The sequence below is a fragment of the Salvelinus alpinus genome, chromosome 13 (assembly GCF_045679555.1).
Source record: "Salvelinus alpinus chromosome 13, SLU_Salpinus.1, whole genome shotgun sequence".
Classification (NCBI taxonomy): domain Eukaryota; kingdom Metazoa; phylum Chordata; class Actinopteri; order Salmoniformes; family Salmonidae; genus Salvelinus; species Salvelinus alpinus.
In genome coordinates, this window is record NC_092098.1 from 36,161,989 (window position 1) to 36,184,169 (window position 22,181).

The 22,181-nt window shown below is 41.5% G+C and overlaps 1 long non-coding RNA gene and 2 other non-coding genes across 3 annotated transcripts; all 3 read right to left on the reverse strand.

Annotated features, from left to right (window-relative positions):
* Positions 1-9,372: 9,372 nt before the first annotated feature.
* LOC139537592 (uncharacterized) lies at positions 9,373-12,899 on the reverse strand. The gene is made up of 5 exons (XR_011667568.1): positions 12,115-12,899; positions 11,261-11,477; positions 10,740-10,892; positions 10,327-10,521; positions 9,373-10,089 (listed from the first exon to the last, which is right to left on the reverse strand). It is a non-coding gene; the product is annotated as an uncharacterized lncRNA (long non-coding RNA).
* LOC139538080 (small nucleolar RNA SNORD14) lies at positions 10,161-10,254 on the reverse strand. The gene has a single exon (XR_011667654.1). It is a non-coding gene; the product is annotated as a small nucleolar RNA SNORD14 (small nucleolar RNA).
* LOC139538081 (small nucleolar RNA SNORD14) lies at positions 10,589-10,682 on the reverse strand. The gene has a single exon (XR_011667655.1). It is a non-coding gene; the product is annotated as a small nucleolar RNA SNORD14 (small nucleolar RNA).
* Positions 12,900-22,181: the final 9,282 nt, after the last annotated feature.

A 22,181-nucleotide genomic window follows, 5' to 3' on the forward strand; every position in this document is an offset into this window, starting at 1 on the left:
GTTACTCAGTACTTTGTTGAAGCACCTTTGGCAGCGATTACAGCATCGCGTCTTCTTGGGTATGAAGCTACAAGCTTGGCACACTTGTATTTGGGGAGTTTCTCCCATTCTTCGCTGCAGATCCTCTCAAACTCTGTCAGTTTTGATGGGTAGTGTTGCTGCACAACTATTTTCAGGTCTCTCCAGAGATGTTCTATTGGGTTCAAGTTCTGGCTCTGTCTGGGCCACTCAAGGACATTCAGAGACTTGTCCCGAAGCCACTCCTGCATTGTCTTGGCAGTGTGCTTACGGTCGTTGTCCTGTTGGAAGGTGGACCTTCACCCCAGTCTGAGGTCCTGAACACTCTGGAACAGGTTTTCATCAAGGATCTCTCTGTACATTGCTCCATTCATCTTTCCCTTGATCCTGACTAGTCTCCCAGTCCCTGCCGCTGAAAAACATCCCCATAACATGATGCTGCCACCACCATGCTCCACCTTAAGGATGCTGCCAGGTTTCCTTCAGACGTGACGCTTGGCATTCAGGCCAAAGAGTTCAATCTTGGTTTCATCAGACCAGAGAGTCTTGTTTCTCATGGTCTGAGTCCTTTGGGTGCCTTTTTCGAAAGCTTCCGTCTGGCCAATCTACCATAAAGGTGTTACAGAGATGGTTGTCCTTCTGGAACTTTCTCCCATCTCAACAGAGGTATTTTGGAGCTCTGTCAGAGTGATCATCGGGTTCTTGGTCACCTCCTTGACAAAGGCTCTTCTCCCCCGATTGCTCAGTTTGTCCGGGCGGCCAGCTCTAGGAAGAGTCTTGGTGGTTCCAGACTTCCTACAATGCTGAATAAATTTGTTGGTATCCTTCCCCAGATCTGTGCCTCGACACAATCCTGTCTCAGAGCTCTACTGGCAATTCCTTCGACCTCATAGCTTGATTTTTACTCTGACATGCACGGTCAACTGTGGGACCTTATTTTTTTTTTATTTTTTTTTTATTTAACCTTTATTTAACCAGGTAGGCAAATTGAGAACACGTTCTCATTTACAATTGCGACCTGGCCAAGATAAAGCAAAGCAGTTCGACACATACAACAACACATAGTTACACATGGAGTAAAACAACATATAGTCAATAATACAGTGAAAAAATAAAATAAAAAAATAAGTCTATATACAATGTGAGCAAGTGAGGTGAGATAAGGGAGGTGAAGGCAAACAAATATATGTATAAATAAATAAAAATATAAAAGGCCATGGAGGCGAAGTGAGTACAACACAGCACGTAAAATAAAAACTAAAAAAACAATGGAATGGTTGGTTTGCGGTGGAAGAAAGTGCAAAGTAGAGACAGAAATAAAGGGGTGCAAAGGAGCAAAATAAATTAATAAATAAATACAGTAGGTAAAGAGGTAGTTGTTTGGGCTAAATTGTAGATGGGTTATATACAGGTGCAGTAATCTATGAGCTGCTCTGACAGCTGGTGCTTAAAGCTAGTGAGGGAGATAGGTGTTTCCAGTTTCAGAGATTTTTGTAGTTCGTTCCAGTCATTGGCAGCAGAGAACTGGAAGGAGAGGCGTCCAAAGGAAGAATTGGTTTTGGGGGTGACTAGAGAGATATACCTGCTGGAGCGCGTGCTACAGGTAGGTGCTGCTATGGTGACCAGCGAGCTGAGATAAGGGGGGACTTTACCTAGCAGGGTCTTGTAGATGACCTGGAACCAGTGGGTTTGGCGACGAGTATGAAGCGAGGGCCAGCCAACGAGAGTGTACAGGTCGCAGTGGTGGGTAGTATATGGGGCTTTGGTGACAAAACGGATGGCACTGTGATAGACTGCATCCAATTTATTGAGTAGGGTTTTGGAGGCTATTTTGTAAATGACATCACCGAAGTCGAGGATTGGTAGGATGGTCAGTTTTACAAGGGTATGTTTGGCAGCATGAGTAAAGGATGCTTTGTTGCGGAATAGGAAGCCAATTCTAGATTTGACTTTGGATTGGAGATGTTTGATGTGAGTCTGGAAGGAGAGTTTGCAGTCTAACCAGACACCTAGGTATTTGTAGGTGTCCACATATTCTAAGTCAGAGCCGTCCAAAGTAGTGATGTTGGACAGGCGGGCAGGAGCAGGCAGCGATCGGTTGAAGAGCATGCATTTGGTTTTACTTGTATTTAAGAGCAGTTGGAGGCCACGGAAGGAGAGTTGTATGGCATTGAAGCTCGCCTGGAGGGTTGTTAACACAGTGTCAAAAGAAGGGCCAGAAGTATACAGAATAGTGTCGTCTGCGTAGAGGTGGATCAGAGAATCACCAGCAGCAAGAGCGACATCATTGATGTAAACAGAGAAGAGAGTCGGTCCAAGAATTGAACCCTGTGGCACCCCCATAGAGACTGCCAGAGGCCCGGACAACAGACCCTCCGATTTGACACACTGAACTCGATCAGAGAAGTAGTTGGTGAACCAGGCGAGGCAATCATTAGAGAAACCAAGGCTGTCGAGTCTGCCAATGAGGATGTGGTGATTGACAGAGTCAAAGGCCTTGGCCAGGTCAATGAATACGGCTGCACAGTATTGTTTCCTATCGATGGCGGTTACGATATCGTTTATGACCTTGAGCGTGGCTGAGGTGCACCCATGACCAGCTCTGAAACCAGATTGCATTGCGGAGAAGGTGTGGTGGGATTCGAAATGGTCGGTAATCTGTTTGTTGACTTGGCTTTCGAAGACCTTAGAAAGGCAGGGTAGGATAGATATAGGTCTGTAGCAGTTAGGGTCAAGGGTGTCCCCCCCTTTGAAGAGGGGGATAACCGCAGCTGCTTTCCAATCTTTGGGGATCTCAGACGACACGAAAGAGAGGTTGAAGAGGCTAGTAATAGGGGTGGCAACAATTTCAGCAGATAGTTTTAGAAAGAAAGGGTCCAGATTATCTAGCCCGGCTGATTTGTAAGGGTCCAGATTTTGCAGCTCATTTAGAACATCAGCTGACTGTATTTGGGAGAAAGAGAAATGGGGAAGGCTTGGGCGAGTAGCAGAGGGGAGGGCAGTGCTGTTGTCCGGGGTGGGGGTAGCCAGGTGGAAAGCATGGCCAGCCGTAGAAAAATGCTTATTGAAATTCTCGATTATAGTGGATTTGTCGGTGGTGACAGTGTTTCCTATCTTCAGAGCGGTTGGAAGCTGGGAGGAGGTGTTCTTATTCTCCATGGACTTTACGGTGTCCCAGAACTTTTTTGAATTTGTGTTGCAGGAAGCAAATTTCTGCTTGAAATAGCTAGCCTTGGCTGTTCTAACTGCCTGTGTATATTGGTTTCTGGCTTCCCTGAAAAGTTGCATATCACGGGGGCTGTTCGATGCTAATGCAGAACGCCATAGGATGTTTTTCTGTTGGTTAAGGGCAGTCAGGTCAGGAGAGAACCGGTGTGTATATATATATTATATAGACAGGTGTGTGCCTTTCCAAATATCCAATCAGTTGAATTTACCACAGGTGGACTCCAAGTTGTATAAACATCTCAAGGATGATCAATGGAAACAGGATGCATCTGAGTCAATTTCGAGTCTCATAGTAAAGGGTCTGAAAACTTGTATTACAAGTTTTTATTTGTAATACATTTGCAGAAATATCTTAACCTGTTTTCGCTTTGTCATTATGGGGTATTATGTGTAGATTGATGAGGAAAATGTTTTATTTAATCCATTTTAGAATAAGGCTGTAACATAACAAAATGTGGGAAAAGTGAAGGGGTCTGAATACTTCCCGAAAGCACTGTAGGCCTGGTGTAGGATCAGTTATTGTCAAAGTAGTGGAATGGGGTGGTGATTTTTTAAATTGAGTTGCCTCCTCTGTAATTCCACTGCCCCCTAAAATAAAATCGCTGCCGAATGTGAAAATGTCGATTTTCAGCTCGATCCTGATATTCTAAGAATTGATTGGGATTGGGCCAGCCCGGGTTTATGATTTGCCCAATATTGTAGCCTAGAGACCAACTCGTGGCAGTTGCTGTGGTGCGAGAGAGAAGCATGTCTGTATCTCTTACAGAACCAGTGGTGTCCCGCCATTTTTGTTGTTGCTTGTTTTGCCTGTTAGTTTGGCATTAATACGTGTCACATATCAGTTTGCAAACAATGTAAAAATGTAAAATATATAATTTAGTTAATAAAGCCGCATACAAACGGTATGCCCATGGTCTCTTTTTTGCTTTCTTGAGTAAGGCAGCTGCAAAATGCAGGTGTTTCAGTCTAGGTCAGTGCTTTCTGTGGTGGTGGGACAGCCAGCGGAAAATATGGAGCGTAGGAGTTGGTAATGTTCTCTAGTTGTGCCGTGATTGGCTCAGTGTTCTGTCACTCATGGGGACTCATCGCCGCAAAATCTACAGGGAGAGCTCAAAAATTCTAGCCCCTTGGGTGCTGCCATAGAGTTACATTAGAAGTGCACATCCAAGAAGGCTCAAGCTCATTGGCCACAGATAGAATTACGTCAAATCACGTTATATCTACCATACCTTTGATTGGACTGATCATGTCAACATCATACTTTCAAAATCTTAGCTAGCAAGCTTGCAGTCATCATCATGAATCAAGTCGATAATCTACTGGCAAATCTTTTTCTATCCTTGACATATGAAGATAAATTATAGATAAAACATATCGGTGCTCATCGGTCATTGGACATAAACATTACACAACAAGTTGGAAATCACAAATTCTACAATGAGTGGTTTGGAAGGAATCAGTGGCTAACTGCAAGTATTGCAAAGCAATCACTAGCCTACTATTCAGTGTAGTGGGTGTGTGGTCCAAGTCTAGGCTTAAGGGTCTATTTTTAAAGCTTAAAATGATAAACATTCAATATTGGCCATGCTGTCAATCCAGCATGACTTCTGCCTCGTCAAAACACCTGGAAACTCGAAACTGGGAAATCTCAGACTTTAGTGAGTTCAAGACCATTGGGAACTCGGGGGGGAAAAAATGAGCTTCGACTGGGTAAATAAGTTTTGAACGGTCATCTAACTGGGAATTGCAAGTCGGGAACTTGGGCCTATTTCTAGAGCTCCGACCTGAAGATCACTGACGTCATGATTCGACCGTCTTTTTTTCAGAGTTCCCAGTTGTCTTGAAAGCAACATAAATCCAGAGATTGCCAGACTTTGATGACGACGTTTGTTGACAAAATTTGCCCACAAAAGACCACCGCGACACCTTCCTGTTCAAGTGAGCATAGCGAGGGGAGTTCATAAATGTCTTGTATTCTGCTGAATAAATTATGTAATATGCCAGGGATATAGACTACTGTTCAAAAGTTTGTGGTCACTTAGAAATGTCCTTGTTTTTGAAAGAAAAGCACATTTCTGTCCATTTAAAATAACACCAAAATGATCAGAAATACAGTGTAGACATTGTTAATGTTGTAAATGACTATTGTAGCTGGAAACGGCTGATTTTGTAGCCTATAGCCTGTTTTAGAGAAATGTCATCAGCGAATATTGTCAGAGTTTTTATTGTCTGCTTATATGCCCCATTTATTTATCCTTTGATTCTGACTTGGTGTTGCAGTGGTTATTTCTGTATTATCAAATGAGGAGAGACAAACATATTTTTTTATATGTAACCTTTATTTAACTAGACAAGTCAGTTAAGAACAAATTCTTATTTACAATGGCGGCCTACACCGGCCAACAATTGTGCGCCACCATATGGGACTCCCAATCACAGCCGGTTGTGATACAGCCTGGATTCGAACCAGGGTGTCTGTAGTGACGCCTCTAGCACTGAGATGCAGTGCCTTAGACTGCTGCGCCACTTGGGAGTCTTCCTCAAGAACTGCAACTGAAAAGACTTGTGTCTTGGAGGCTTTCTATGATGATGGTGTTTCTTGTGTGTGTCTTATATATTTTATAGATCAATAAAAACGAACTCCCTCTTTAATGATACCGTATTTCCCCTCCACATATTCCCAAAGTTCCTTCTTCTACATCGGACTACAAGCCACTCAGGTTCTGGGTAAAGGCACTCCTGATACAGGCACTCCTGATAGCTTGTAGCGTATCACAAATGCTTCACAATGTATTTCTTAAAATTTCAGGCTATAGCCTTGAAATAATAATATATCCTAAATAATTAATTTAGTTTCTTTAGGCTACCTGGCTTGTTATTTAATAGCCTGTTGAACGTCAATTGATAGTGACAGAATCACACATTACTTCCCAAGCAAAATCAATTATTTGTCTCGTTGGCTATAGGTTGTAGTGCAGCCTCTGAATCTTATAGTAACAAACCTAAGATATCTCGTCTGCATCGGAGTCACGTCTTTCCCGGCATTTTACAGCTTGTTTCTAGCATAAAGCTTTGTGGAATAAAGCGTTCTTATATGTCGCTTTATATAATCAGATCCATTCAAATCTGTTCTAAATCTTAAAGGGGTAGGCCTATGCGTTTAGCCATTCGATCCCTGGTTTTAACTTAACACACCAAGCAGTTCACTGACACTGAGATATTTAAGGAGTGCATGGTGACTGAAGGAATTGTCTGACTAAATCTATGGATACTAGACTATCATTTAATCTGTCAAACAGGTAGGCCTACCTCTTATTTCTTGAATAGGAAGAAATAGGCTCCAACACAAAACCCTTGTTAGTAGCCTGAAGTCAAATTAAGACTGTTTAAATGAATTAGGCCTTCTTGAATTAGCCTACTTTAAGCACCCATGCGCTGTCCATCACCGCGGCTGCCGCTTCATAGTAATACAAGTTCTGTAAATTACTATAAAATGGCTTATTGAGAGGTCAATAACTCTGATAAAAAGCTTCATTATTGGCAACAATACAAGCGTACCTCCGGTCCTCATCTTCGCGCTCTCCCTCTCAAACTGAACAGGACATCAGTAGGCCTAGTCCGCACGCAGATATTTAATTGTAAAAATATATATATATATCATACCATCCCAGCAGCGCAAAAACGGGAAGGAGGTACATTTTCTTAGAAATATAATTTTGCCCTGTGCTTCTCTAAGCATGCTCTTCGTATAGCCTGGGCCTTTAGTATAGGCTATGGATCATTTGAGACCACACTACGCATATATTTCGTGCTCAGCAGAGTATCAGGGATTTGATATTTAATCAATTACAAATTACATGACACTCCCCTGGACTAAATAAAAAATACACTAAACCCAGCGACAGAAATTTAAAAAGCATGACGCTCCCCCATTTTCCTCTGGGAAACAGTTGTGTTAATTTCGACCCCTCCCTAATATCTTTCTTTACTAGATATTGGCAGTCCTCCATCACCCTTAATTGCAGTTGTTAAAACGGCCAGCTTCAGTCAGCTGATTCTATCCATCACTTATGGTTAGTTCTAGTTGGGCAGCTTAGTCTCCCATTCAGAGGACCCCCACTTTTGTTAGTGTCTTATAGGTCAAAGTCACGCTAACTAATTACCGTCACATCTCCTGCAGCCTATCAGTGGCCTTGATTCCCAGGACTTCAGTTTCAGTCAGTCTTTGACCCCAGCACGCTGTGTGGTCAGAAACATGCCTACCCTCCTGCTGAACTTTTCCTCCTGTGGACTGAATCCCTGTATGTCTGATGTTTAATTGTGCATGCATCTAAACGACCACATAGTTAACGTCAGTTATCACTGGACATGATTCTCAGTTATCTGAACCATGAGTAGTCAGATGTGTGTGGACATCTTACAAGGATCCGCCCCTTTCTTTCAATTTTTGCCTAAAATGACATACCTAAATCTAACTGCCTGTAACTCAGGCCCTGAAGCAAGGATATGCATATTATTGGTACCGTTTGTGGAAATGTGAAAGGAATGTAGAATATAACACACAAGATCTGGTAAAAGATAATACAAAGAACAAGAAAAAACATTTTTTGTACCATCATCTTTGAAATGCAAGACAAAGGCCATAATGCATTATTCCAGCTGCAATTTAGATTTTGGCCAGTAGATGGCAGCAGCGTATGTGCAAAGTTTTAGACTGATCCAATGAACCATTGCACTCCTATTAAATGGTGTAGCAAGACTGCCTAAGGTGCTCTTTGTCTTATGCCGTGTGACCAGGTTACTCAGAAGCAAAGAGAAATTTAGGTATCACAAAAGCTGTGCTTAATTTGTTTATTAATAACTGTTAAACTGTGCACTCTCCTCAAACAATAGCATGGTATTCTTTCACTGTAATAGCTACTGTAAATTAAACAATGCAGTTAGATTAACAAGAATAAGCTTTCTGCCAATATCAAACTGTCTATGCCCTGGGAAATGTTCTTGTACATACATCATGCTAATCGCAATAGCCTACGTTAGCTCAACCGTCCTAAGGACGGTACACCGATTCCGAACAAGTTTTAAATTCCCATTACCCTGGACATCCGCATCATCCTTGATCTGACCGGACATTCTGTAGTGGTTGCCAGCGCCTACGGTTTATTATATTCAGTCCCTCAACTGTCTACAACCCTACCTCTATTTTTCACCGATGAACTCCCTTTGTTTGGGAAGGGGAAACATGGAAAAAGAGATGGACACAGGGGAGACATTTAAGATATAATTGGCCACCACACCATAAGAGCTGCTGCGTTTTGCTTATTAAAGACAGATACAAGAGCTGTGCAATAGGGCAGTACTGTTCCTTGTTTGAAAGCTGAACGTGTGTAATTTGTATTAAAACTATCATGTTTCTCATGCACCATCATTCTTTCCTTGCATCCATACATTTCTGAATAAAGTATCATCAAATGCATCAAGTAAATTGTGCTGTTGAAAGAAATCTACCAACGATAGACTGAGTTACTACATTGGGATAATTCAGCAAAATTACCCTACCATATGTAGTCTGACAGAAACCGCAATAACCGTTTTCTAAATCTATCTGCAAAGCAATTGAAGTCAATGTGAGGGGGAGGTAGTTGCAGAAACAGTGGAATGGTTTAGTCAACTTCCTCAAGTCAGTCAAGATAACCCACCGCCTCCATGAGCTGCGCCACCAGCTCCGGGGAATCCACCAGCCATGCTGTCGGGCATACCAGCACCGTGGTACAACTTGGCGGTGCTCATACTCTTACTTCCACCAAATGGACTATATGCAGATAAACAGCACACTAAATGTACTGTTTCGTGTAAGTTTGTCCCGAATAAGAATGTACAGCTAACTATGTCACATTTAAGGCTGATAGTTATCACAAAAACTTGCAGTAAATAGCAAATGTGCCTAGCCAACAGCTCGCATATAGTGCGGGTAGACTAAGCTACATTAGCCTACCCACCCCAGTCATAGAGGGAGGACCATACTTGCGCGTAAAGGTGTTTCCACTGCCATTTCCCACAATACATTTTACCGACACGAGATGTATAACGAACAAATTCAGTCAGCATTTATAAAATGACACCATAAACTTCTCCATCACATTTTAATGGATACAACTACTTGCATAACTGTGGCACGAAACATGGTTATTGAGAAACTGGATGATTGCGTGACTAAGTCAGCGCTGCAAAATATCTATAATATTTAGTGGTAGGACCACAAACATTGACACTGGTCTAGCAACTGGAAGTTTGTTATGGGAAGTCACACGTGAGATTAAACTTTGTCATAACAATATTAACCAAAATAAGGACCTTATCAAAAGCTCTGAACAGTGGTAAAAGCACTTGAGAGCAACATTTAGAAGTTGCAGTGGAAGGTCACCATGTTTTATTTTGTCTTTAAGGCATTGTGCCTTAAAGGCACAATATACTCCATGTGAAATCTGACAGCTTAGTTGAGCAAACAGAAAATTACTGTTCTGTTGTGTAGCAAACAAAGTTGCAATAGAAGTGCGATCAGGCAACCTTTTTTCTAACTTTAAAATCTCACTGACAAGAGTCACTGACTCCGTCACAAACAGGTAGAACATTTCAAACGTTGCTTGTGAGGGGGAGGTAGTTGCAGAAACCGTGGAATGGTTTAGTCGACTTCCTCAAGTCAGTCAAGATAACCCACCGCCTCCATGAGCCGCGCCACCAGCTCCGGGGAATCCACCAGCCATGCGGTCGGGCATACCAGCACCGTGGTACAACTTGGTGATGCTCCTTCTGGTGGTGCTCATACTCTTACTTCTCAGCAGTCTAAGAAACATAAACAGATTAACATTAGCAAAATATTAAATGGTCTTCAAATGAGAAATATTTAACTTCAGTCGCTCAGACATCCAAGGAAGGTATTTGGCCATCTTTGGTCTTTCGACCTCTGGTGGAAACTACGAATGGCAGGAATAAACTTCATCACAGCGAAACTACTTGGTTAGGACTATTAACTGTAGCCTATTTTCTAGTCTTACAATGCCATCTCCACAACAAACTTACCCATGTCATTGGTGATAGTGATCTTGTCCTCCTTGCCAGTGTGCTTGTCAGCTGCAGACACCTTCATGATGTCGTTAGCGTCAATGTCAAAGGTGACCTCAATCTGAGGAACATCGAGGTGCAGGGGGGATTCTAGTCAGCTCAAACTTGCCCAACAGGTGTTTGTCCTTGGTCATGGCCCTCACCCTCATACACCTGGAGGATACAGTCTATATTAGCCAAAAACATACATGGTTTTCAAACGAGAAGTACATTAAAATAGTCGCTCAGACATCCAAGGAAGGTATTGGGCCATCTTTGGTCTTTCAACCTCTGGTGGAAACTACGAATGGCAGGAGTAAACTTCATCACAGCGAATAATCACTGCATTGCAGTCCTTTTCAACAGAATAAAGATCATAGCAAGCCATTTACCTTCTTATCCAAGCCGTAGGCAATGGCAGCAGCAGTTGGCTCATTGATGATATGCAGTACATTCAGGCCTGAGATGGTGCCAGCATCTTTTGATGCCTGGAGCTGGGAGTTGTTGAATTAAGCAGGCACGGGAACGACTACATTGTTGACTGTCTAGGGAAAGAAAATATCAATATACATTTTAATAATTCAATAACAGGGAATCAAGAAACTGACTAGTCATTGCAAACTAAAAACTGCACCTTCCTGTTCAGATTTAAAATAAATACACGTTAATTTACAGTCTACACATTTGAAATTATAACTTTTCCAAGGTAGGCTTCGGCAATCTCCATCTTGACCAGAACCATAGAGGAAATTTATTCTGGGTAGAAGGACTTAGCCTCTCCTTTTTATTCAACTTGGCGCTTGGGTCGAGTAGAATCATCGACAACTTAGATGAAAAGGCTTTGGCGCACCATACAGCTAACAAATTAAAATATAGCAATTTAATGATAAATGATCATAACTTAAAAACGTACCGAATACTGTGTGGCAGGGTTCATGGTAACCCGATTATTGACGGCATTACCAATAAGTCTGAAGGAAACATAACTTGAAGTGGTCCTGTGGTCCTGTTGCACTGGTCGTTGGCAATGATTTCAACCTTGCCATGCTGGAACACATCGGGAACACACTCCAAGCAGGAGTAGGTGCTCCCGAGATCAATGGCAACTGCCGGTCCTTTAGACATGTTGCCTAAACACAGGAATAGAGTGTATGTTTAAGTCATCCAAAAACAAATTAAGCTTTATATCAATAAAAAAGTGATACATGAGATTGCGCAACATTACACTTCTGTAAAGAAATCTCGCCATTAAAATGTGCGTCACACCGAGTGGGGTGCAGTTTTATTGCCGCGTTCACGTCACGTCGGAAACTAGTGCGAAACTCTAACGACCTGACCAAGGCACTAGAACGTTCTAGCTACAACTAGCTAGGCCGAAAACTACGAGGTTGATCGCGCGCCTTTTTCTTTAGTTAGCATGCGTACAAACGTTGGAACCGTCAGTCGAATGTCTTTCAAACTGCCTGCACCAAACTCGACCTGCCATATGCGACCACGACAAAGGTTGACCGGCTCGCTAATGAACACACTACACGACACATTTAGTTTGCTAGCCATGTTAGATAAACAGTCAAAGTAAATTGGGATCGAATTGTGACAAACTAGTTATAGTGAGTTATAGTTAGCCAGCCTTCTTCAGACCGGATAACGACGTCAGCCTGCTAAATATCATCTAGCCGACCAATTCGGGATATAAAATGTATCTGCTTATGTATCTGCTCAAATAAATGCATTGATTATGTTAAGATTAAACTATATTGTACTAACCAAATTCGTGACCGAGGGTGACGCTGATGTTGGTCGGAGTTAAACAACGGCGAAGCCTTCCTTCGCCTTGTTAGAGAAAGAAGGAAATGTGATTCTATAACTTTTATATCGCCGGCAACGTAACCAATCATAGCTCTGGATTCCACTTTCCATTCCAAAACACCAATAAAAATACAGGACGGCCCAAGCGTTCCCTCCCACTTCTGCGACAAAGACCAAGCGCTCTTGCCGCGGTCAAAACGACAGTAAACTAGATTTCCGAGTGTTCGTAGCAACTGAGAACTCGGGAGGAAAAAACGAGCTCTGGCTTGGTAAAATCGATTTAAACGGTCATCCAACTCCGGAACTCGAGCCTCTTTCTAGAGCTCCTACTTTCCGACCTGAAGATCACTGATGATGGTTTCACTTCGTATTTGTCCGAGTTCCCAGTTGTTTTGAACGCTCGAACGTTCCAATCCCTCTTCATATCTGGGGAGCCGTTTCCGCTGGGTTGTCATGCATTACTAACAGGGAGGAGATCTTGTTAATAAATTTGGATCAAATTCGTTAAAATTACATTCACAGAATTTAAAAGATACAGCAATGTCCTTGTGGGATTTGTTTGGGAAAATTTCAAAACGAGTGTTTCAACATAGTATAACCACTTCAAAGCTGATGCTAGCTATCCTCTTCCGTAATACGGTTACAGACAGGGGTTAGTTATAAATATCTTTGACTTTGGTATGGTCTTCTCTGAAATCTCCGACAACTGTGAACTCGGAAAAAGCTAGGAAAGGCTTTTTTTTTTTTTACGGTAATCCAAGTCGGGAAACTCGGACATCTTTCTAGAGCTCCGTCTTTCCGACCTGAAGATCACGTACGTCATGATTTGACCTCATTTCCACCCTCGAGTTCCCATTTTTCTTGAAAGCACCAAAAGTATTCAAAGCAAGGAGTTTGAGGGAAATACCCAAAATGCAGAAGCATTAAGAACAGTGATGTCAATTTAGCAATTTTGTTGCTAGATTTAGCAACTTTTCAGACTACCATGGCAACTTTTTTTTCAAACAGCAACTAGGAACAAATGTATTTGGAACTTTTAGCAACTTTTGAAAAGTGACTCAAATGCTTAAATGCACGCATTTTCCCTCTAAATTACAGCAAAAACGATTTTCTGTCGCACACTCAGTCCCAACACACGTGCCTGGCTGCAAAAGTGCGTTGTGAGTGACGTCAGCAGCAGGCGCTCAGCTCGTGCACAGGCAGCAGCAATGGCTGACTGCGGCAGCATCAGAATGTTCGACGAGCCAAACCCGGGAATATAGTTTGTCACGAATGTTTGATCTTGAACAGAATTTACAACATCAATCAACATGTGTCGATCAAAATTGTACAGCCAGAAGTACAGAAAAGAGTGGGAGTCTGTACCTGAACAAATGTCAAATCATATTTTTTGCCGAGATGGCCAGTCAATTTGAGTAACGTTATTGTGTATTCTACATAATGACACAGTTTTACGTTATTACGCAATGACATCACAACATCATTTAGCAACTTTTATCAACAAATCAACCTGCCTCTAGCAACTTACAATGAAAATTAGTTGGCAACACTGATTAAGAAACGATTCCAGGTTTTACATGGTTATGCCAGTGTCTGAACACGGCGGCGCATAATCGCGAGACTTCGGGGAACGCTTGCGAGACAGGCCAAACCAAACCGGGGTTTGGGAAGTTAATGAGGGAAGTAAAAAATAAATTTCTCGAAATCTAAAGACACAACGTAGATTCGAGCCAATGTCTTAAGTAGTTGAACATGTTATTACCGAAACCTCGTGAAAGTGAAGTTGGAGTAAAAATAACTTTATATCGAAGGGGTGCGCGAGATTACGTGTTTCTACACATGAGTTTAGCTAACATTGCATTATTTCTTTGAAGGTGCACTTTTAGTCTATCTTCATAATGTACTGTTTTGGTTTGCCCAGTTTTGCATCAGCATTTTTACAAATAAAAACTAAAATGTTAATTCATATTTCAGAAATTAAACCACACATTTGTTTTATCATCAAACCGGATACCAACTTCTGTCCAGTGATATCCACAAAGCATATATCATGTAAAGTAACAGACAGTTAACGTTACATGACCTACAGCATGGTCAAGCAAGTTAAGGTTTCCGACATTTTCGGACCAACTATTGATTTAGAACCACAAGACGCAAAGAAAACAGGAGTTGCCTTCACTTTTTCAGCACCATTTCAACTTAAACATTTCAACATCATCAAATCCCCTCTGCTTAGTATAATACAGTGACAACTAAAAAATATCAAAAACTATTTAGTCCAATCAACGTAAGCTAAATATGATGTGGCTGTCCATGGTTCTGTGCAAATAGAAAAACATGTTGACTCACCCTACCATCCTCCTCTGTTTCATGTTGATGAAATGTCTATCACTGTCTTACAGTACACACCTTTATTTTTTTGTTGTCCTGGGCTACCTGGCTAAAATGCTTGCACGCTAGCCTAACTTCCATTCATGGGCAACTTTAGCTAGTTAACATTATCCTTCTACATCTAGCTACATATTGAACTTCCATGGTCACAGCAATGTATGAATTAATGGTTGGATCAGAACTGCCATTACAACCATTGGCCAGTACAGAGAATTATGTAAAACCACAAGTCCAAATCCCTATCTCCAACTATGGCTAATTTAGGAAAGGGACCATTTTAGCTAGCTTATTAGCTAGCCACTGCGGGACAACACGATGCAACAATTCAAGTTTTTCTGTCAATGACGTATGCTCTCAATGGGATTTGATAGGAGTGATGCCAAATCCAAGATGGCTTTCCTTTACACTTTTCTTTTGGTGTGCCAGGACCATTCACAGTTGAGCTTGCTCAGTTTAATGCTGATTGGCTGATTTTGCATACTTTTTGGTCTTCAATGCTACAGGCGGAAACAATGTCATACTCGTTTGGACCAGACAGCATCAGATAGATGGCCTACACATAGAGAGACAGAGGTTTGCTGTTTTGCTCACTTGGATGCTTTCTCCTGTGAGATACATTTATGGAACCAGATAGCTGCCAAAAGGTTGAAGGTACATATGGTTAGGATCTTAAGAAAATCCATATGCAAATTGTTAGGATCGTAAGAAAAGCCACATTTTGAATACACACATGGATTTCAATAAACAAATGGATAAGACTGTTCTATTCTCTTTGATTTAGTTCCTATTGCAACTCAGACAAATGACAGAATGGATGACATAGTGACTGACTGAACTGAATGAAGGATGAATTAAATGTTCAAATATGTTGGAATGAGGAGTTGCACGCATCATCCATGCTCTGCACTTTATTTGGCTAGTAGGCAAATAGGCCTACATTAAGGTATAATGACTCTATGGCTGCGTGCCTACAGAAGGACATCGGAGGGGTGCTTTTCCAAAGGCGTGTGATGCTGCATGGAGATCACAAGCTCTTCAACAGGGCAGCAGTGTTGTGATGGAGGGAATAGCCTATAGGGAGACCTAAGACCACTGCAACAGAGTTATTGTAAAGTGTGGGAATAAGCTTATGCCAGACTTAGCCTATGTTTTACCTCTCACATGTTTATTTCAAAGTCCATATGTTCTTTACCCGATTCATATAAATCATGTCAAATTATATAAAATTCACATTTACCTGTCCTACAGAATATGCTTTGGCAAGATTTTGAGTAATGAAGTAAATGTCAAAATATTCTATAAAAAAATGTTTTGAGTGGCAAAGTATCCAGTGGTCATACATAATTCATAGATTCACCAAACATCTATTATTATTCTATGTTTCATTATTCCTGGTATATACTACTGGTTATGATTACAGATAGAGCCCATAGAATAAGGTCTGCCTACAGCGGCCTCTCTCAATGGCAAGGCTATGCTCACTGAGTCTGTACATAGTCAAAGCGCTCCTTAATTTTGGGTCAGTCACAGTGGTTAGATATTCTGCCACTGTGTACTCTCTGTTTAGGATCAAATAGCATTCCAGCTTCCTCAGTTTTTTTGGTAAATTCTTTCCAATGTGTCAAGTAATTATCTTTTTATTTTCTCATGATTTGGTTGGGTCTAATTGTGTTGCTGTTCTGGGGCTCTGTGGGTGTGTTTTTGAACAGAGCCCCAGGACCAGCTTGCTTTGGGGACTCTTCTCTAAATTAATCTCTCTGTAGGTGATGGCTTTGCTATGGAAGGTTCGGGAATCGCTTCCTAGTGCTGATGGTTGTAGAATTTAACTTATCTTTTCTGGGTTTTGATAATTAGCAGGTATCGGCCTAATTCTGAATGGCATGCATTATTTGGTGTTTTACGTTGTACACAGAGGATGTTTTTTCAGAATTCTTCATGCAGAGTCTCTATTTGGTGTTTGGCCCATTTTGTGAATTCTTGGTTGGTGAGCGGACCCCATACCTCACAACCATATTTCTGTCATGTCTCATTCACATGCCGCGTTCAGGTGCTCGTCGGAACTCTGACATTTTCAGCAAGCTACTGGTTGTAGATATACACATTCAACCAGTTAGCAAGTTGACAATTTCTGAGTTCCGACTAGCACATGAACACAGCAACATTAACCATAAGCAAAGATATTTATAATTTATTTATAAAACTAACCCAAGATAGTTCAACTGTGTCATTTACAGTGAGAGCAAATTAAGCATAGTGGGCAGAACAAGCATGGAGGTGGGCAATGCCAAGCACAAGCTAGCAAGATCCTATTGGCATGTTGCAGCATGTATTTGCATATTTCCGTTAGGGAACGCCTTCTCTGTGAAATGCGCTTGTGCACAAACAATTAGACCTTGCACTCCTTCTAGACAACGGCATTTTTTTTAAACTTTGGCAAAGTATCAAGTTTATAAAACATATAGTGCACTGTGTTCGTAACAGATTTATAGTTTTGAGATCAGATGTTTCATCGATAAGAACATTTGCAGAATGTCGGCCCAGTTTCACCTAGTTCCATCCTCTTCCACAACCGGTGACTGGGCAAGAGAAAACCTTCTTCTCCTTCTTGGTGGACTACATCCCAAAATGTGTATTGCCGCCACCAATTGGATGGCGTAAAAACCGAGATACTTTAATGAAGAAAAAAAAACACTCATAATATTCTCAAAAACAAAGTCAATGTACTCCATCACTTAGTCAAATGTACTCAGATCCCTACACAGGCTCTGGGGCTCTGATGGTAATGACGTTTGTTTTGATGATAATTATTAGGTGGAGGTCGCTAGCTACAGTATAGCCAAGCTTTTAGCTAGTTAGCTGCACTGTAAGCTAGCTTGACTTGCTAGAAAGTTATAGAAACAAGTTGAGGAAAAACAAAAAAAACATGTTTTATTATCAACTGAAACAATATGTTTCTCCTGTCTTGAATGAAAAGGTCATATTTTACAATCTCCCAAAATAAATGCAATCCCTGACGAAAGACTAGGCACTTTTTATACATTTTATTTTTAATAATTCTCACCGTCATTTATATATATTTTACATTTGGTATTTTTAATTGCATAGCAATTCAAAATATACAGTGCATTCGGAAAGTATTCAGACCCCTTGACTTTCTCCACATTTTGATATGTTACAGCCTTATTCTAAAATTGGTTAAATAAAAAAATATCCACATCAACCTACACACAATACCCCATAGTGACAAAGCAAAAACAGGTTTTTAGACATTTTTGCAAATGTATTACAAATAAAAAACTGATACCTTATAAGTATTAAGACCCTTTGCTATGAGACTCGAAATTGAGCTCAGGTGCATCCTTTTTCCATCCAAGAGATGTTTCAGACGAGCAAGACGGTTTGAGAAGACGGTGTTCGAAAACGTGTTTTACTAGCCTGAGGTACAAAACTCTACACTACCATTAATTTTTCACATTGTGAATTTTACAAACATTCAAATTAATTATGTGTTTCGTGTTGGCTTACCTTGGCCTGAGAGTTTTGATAGCCGTGTAATTCTCAAGTTGAGAATTTCCTGTCAAGTAGAGACACGGAAGCCCAGCTAGCCTAGCTAGCCTGTAACCTAGCTAGCTCGGCAGTCTCAAATGGACATCGCTATTGAATGTTTTCAATGCTGCAGAAGCTGTGTTTACTTTGCTTTATTCCGGGACAATGTGGACCGCCTGGATTTTCAATGTACACTACCTTTCAAAAGTTTGGGGTCATTTAGAAATGTCCTTGTTTTTGAAAGAAAACCTTTTTGTCCATTAAAATAACATCAAATTGATCAGAAATACAGTGTAGACATTGTTAATGTTGTAAAAGACGTTTGTAGCTGGAAACGTTTTTTTTTTTATGGAATATCTACATATGTGTACAGAGCCCATTATCAGCAACCATCACTCCTGTGTTCCAATGGCACGTTGTGTTAGTTAATCCAAGTGTATCATTTAAAAGGCTAATTGAGCATTAGAAAACCCTTTTGCAATTAAGTTAGCACAGCATAAAACTGTTGTTCTGAATAAAGAAGCAATAAAACTGGCCTTCTTTAGACTAGTTGAGTAGCTGGAGTATCAGCATTTGTGGGTTCGATTACAGGCTCAAAATGGCCAGAAACAAAGAACTTTCTTCTGAAACTCGTCAGTCTATTCTTCTTCTGAGAAATTAAGGCTATTCCATGCGAGAAATTGCCAAGAAACTGAAGATCTTGTACAATGCTGTGTACTACTCCCTTCACAGAACAGCGCAAACTGTCTCTAACCAGAATAGAAAGAGGATTGGGCCGCCCCGGTGGACACCGGCCGCCCCGGTGGACAACTGAGCCAGCGTCCCGGAGTTGCCTCTTCACTGTTGACGTTGAGACTGGTGTTTTGAAGTTACTATTTAATGAAGCTGCAAATTGACGACTTGTGAGGTGTCTGCTTCTCAAGCGCTTGACATTATAGATCATAGTCTGCTGCTAGAAAAACATGTGTCATGGCTTTACACCTCCTGCTATATTGTGGATAAAGAGTTACTTGTCTAACAGAAGACAGAGGGTGTTCTTTAATGGAAGCTTCTCCAACATAATCCAGGTAGAATCAGGAATTCCCCAGGGTAGCTGTTTACGTCCCTTACCTTTTTCAATCTTTACTAGCGACATGTCTATGTATGTGGAAATTGAGCAAGTTGAGGTGCCTAAACTGCTTGGAGTAACCCTGGATTGTAAACCGTCATATTCAAATATATTGATGCAACAGTAGCTAAGATTGGGAGAAGTCTGTCCATAATATTGCGCTGCTCTGCCTTCTTAACAACAATATCAACAAGGCAGGTCCTACAGGCCCTAGTTTGTTGCACCTAGACTACTGTTCAGTAGTGTGGTCAGGTGCCACAAAGAGGGACTTAGGAAAATTACAATTGGCTCAGAAAAGGGCGGCACGGCTGGCCTTTAAAAGTGCACAGAGAGCTAACATTAATGATATGCATGTCAATCTCTCTTGGCTCAAAGTGGAAGAGAGATTAACTTCATCACTACTTGTTTTTGTAAGAAGTGTTGATAAGTTCAATGTACCGAGCTGTCTGTGTAAACTACTAGCACACAGCTCGGACATCCATATACAGTGGGGAGAACAAGTATTTGATACACTGCCGATTTTGCAGGTTTTCCTACTTACAAAGCATGTAGAGGTCTGTAATTTTTATCATAGGTACACTTCAACTATGAGAGACGGAATCTAAAACAAAAATCCAGAAAATCACATTGTATGATTTTTAAGTAATTAATTTGCATTTTATTGCATGACATAAGTATTTGATACATCAGAAAAGCAGAACTTAATATTTGGTACAGAAACCTTTGTTTGCAATTACAGAGATCATACGTTTCCTGTAGTTCTTGACTAGGTTTGCACACACTGCAGCAGGGATTTTGGCCCACTCCTCCCTACAGATCTTCTCCAGATCCTTCAGGTTTCGGGGCTGTCGCTGGGCAATACGGACTTTCAGCTCCCTCCAAAGATTTTCTATTGGGTTCAGGTCTGGAGACTGGCTAGGCCACTCCAGGACCTTGAGATGCTTCTTACGGAGCCACTCCTTAGTTGCCATGGCTGTGTGTTTCGTGTCGTTGTCATGCTGGAAGACCCAGCCACGACCCATCTTCAATGCTCTTACTGAGGGAAGGAGGTTGTTGGCCAAGATCTCGCGATACATGGCCCCATCCATCCTCCCCTCAATACGGTGCAGTCGTCCTGTCCCCTTTGCAGAAAAGCATCCCCAAAGAATGATGTTTCCACCTCCATGCTTCACGGTTGGGATGGTGTTCTTGGGGTTGTACTCATACTTCTTCTTCCTCCAAACACGGCGAGTGGAGTTAGACCAAAAAGCTCTATTTTTGTCTCATCAGACCACATGACCTTCTCCCATTCCTCCTCTGGATCATCCAGATGGTCATTGGCAAACTTCAGACAGGCCTGGACATGCACTGGCTTAAGCAGGGGGACCTTGCGTGCGCTGCAGGATTTTAATCCATGACGGCGTAGTCTGTTACTAATGGTTTTCTTTGAGACTGTGGTCCCAGCTCTCTTCAGGTCATTGACCAGGTCCTGCCGTGTAGTTCTGGGCTGATCCCTCACCTTCCTCATGATCATTGATGCCCCACGAGGTGAAATCTTGCATGGAGCCCCAGACCGAGGGTGATTGACCGTCATCTTGAACTTCTTCCATTTTCTAATAATTGCGCCAACAGTTGTTTCCTTCTCACCAAGCTGCTTGCCTATTGTCCTGTAGCCCATCCCAGCCTTGTGCAGGTCTGCAATTTTATCCCTGATGTCCTTACACAGCTCTCTGGTCTTGGCCATTGTGGAGAGGTTGGAATCTGTTTGATTGAGTGTGTGGACAGGTGTCTTTTATACAGGTAACGAGTTCAAACAGGTGCAGTTAATACAGGTAATGAGTGGAGAACAGGAGGGCTTCTTAAAGAAAAACTAACAGGTCTGTGAGAGCCGGAATTCTTACTGGTTGGTAGGTGATCAAATACTTATGTCATGCAATAAAATGCAAATTAATTATTTAAAAATCATACAATGTGATTTTCTGGATTTTTGTTTTAGATTCCGTCTCTCACAGTTGAAGTGTACCTATGATAAAAATTACAGACCTCTACATGCTTTGTAAGTAGGAAAACCTGCAAAATCGGCAGTGTATCAAATACTTGTTCTCCCCACTGTATACCCCACAAGACATGCCACCAGAGGTCTCTTCACAATCCCCAAGTCCAGAACAGACTATGGGAGGTGCATAGTATTACATAGAGCCATGACTACATGGAACTCTATTCCACATCAGTTAACTGATGCAAGCAGTAGAATCAGATTGAAAAAAACAGGTAAAAATACACCTTTTGTCTCTTCACTGCAGGGACTGTGAAGAAGCTCACACAAAAGGTGCAGACATATGCATACGCATACATTGTAATATTGTTGTATGGTGGTATTATACCTTTTGTATTGTACATTTTGTATAGTAGTGGTGTAATAATGTTATGATGTACTATTTTATCTTTTGTTTTATATGTAAGTGCTTTAATGTGTTTGGACCCCAGGAATAGTAGCTGCTGCCTTGTATCCATAATAAATACAAATACAACTTGATTGGAGTCCACCTGTGGTAAATTCAATTGACTGGACATGTTTATTTTTTATTTTACCTTTATTTAACTAGGCAAGTCAGTTAAAAACAAATTCTTATTTACAATGACGGCCTACCCCGGCCAAACCCGGATGACGTTGCGCCAATTGTGCGCCGCCCTATGGAACTCCCAATCACGGCCGGATGTGATACAGACATGTGATACAGACATGATTTGGAAAGGCACACACCAGTCTATATAAGGTTCCACAGTTGACATTGCATGTCAGAGCAAAAACCAATCCACGAGGGGGAAGGAATTGTCCGTAGAGCTCCGAGACAGGATTGTGTTGAGGCACAGGCCTGTGGAAGGGTACCAAAACATTTCTACAGCATTGAATGTCCCCAAGAACACAGTGGCCTCCATCATTCTTAAATGGAAGAAGTTTGGAACCACCAAGACTTCCTAGAGCTGGCTGCCCAGCCAA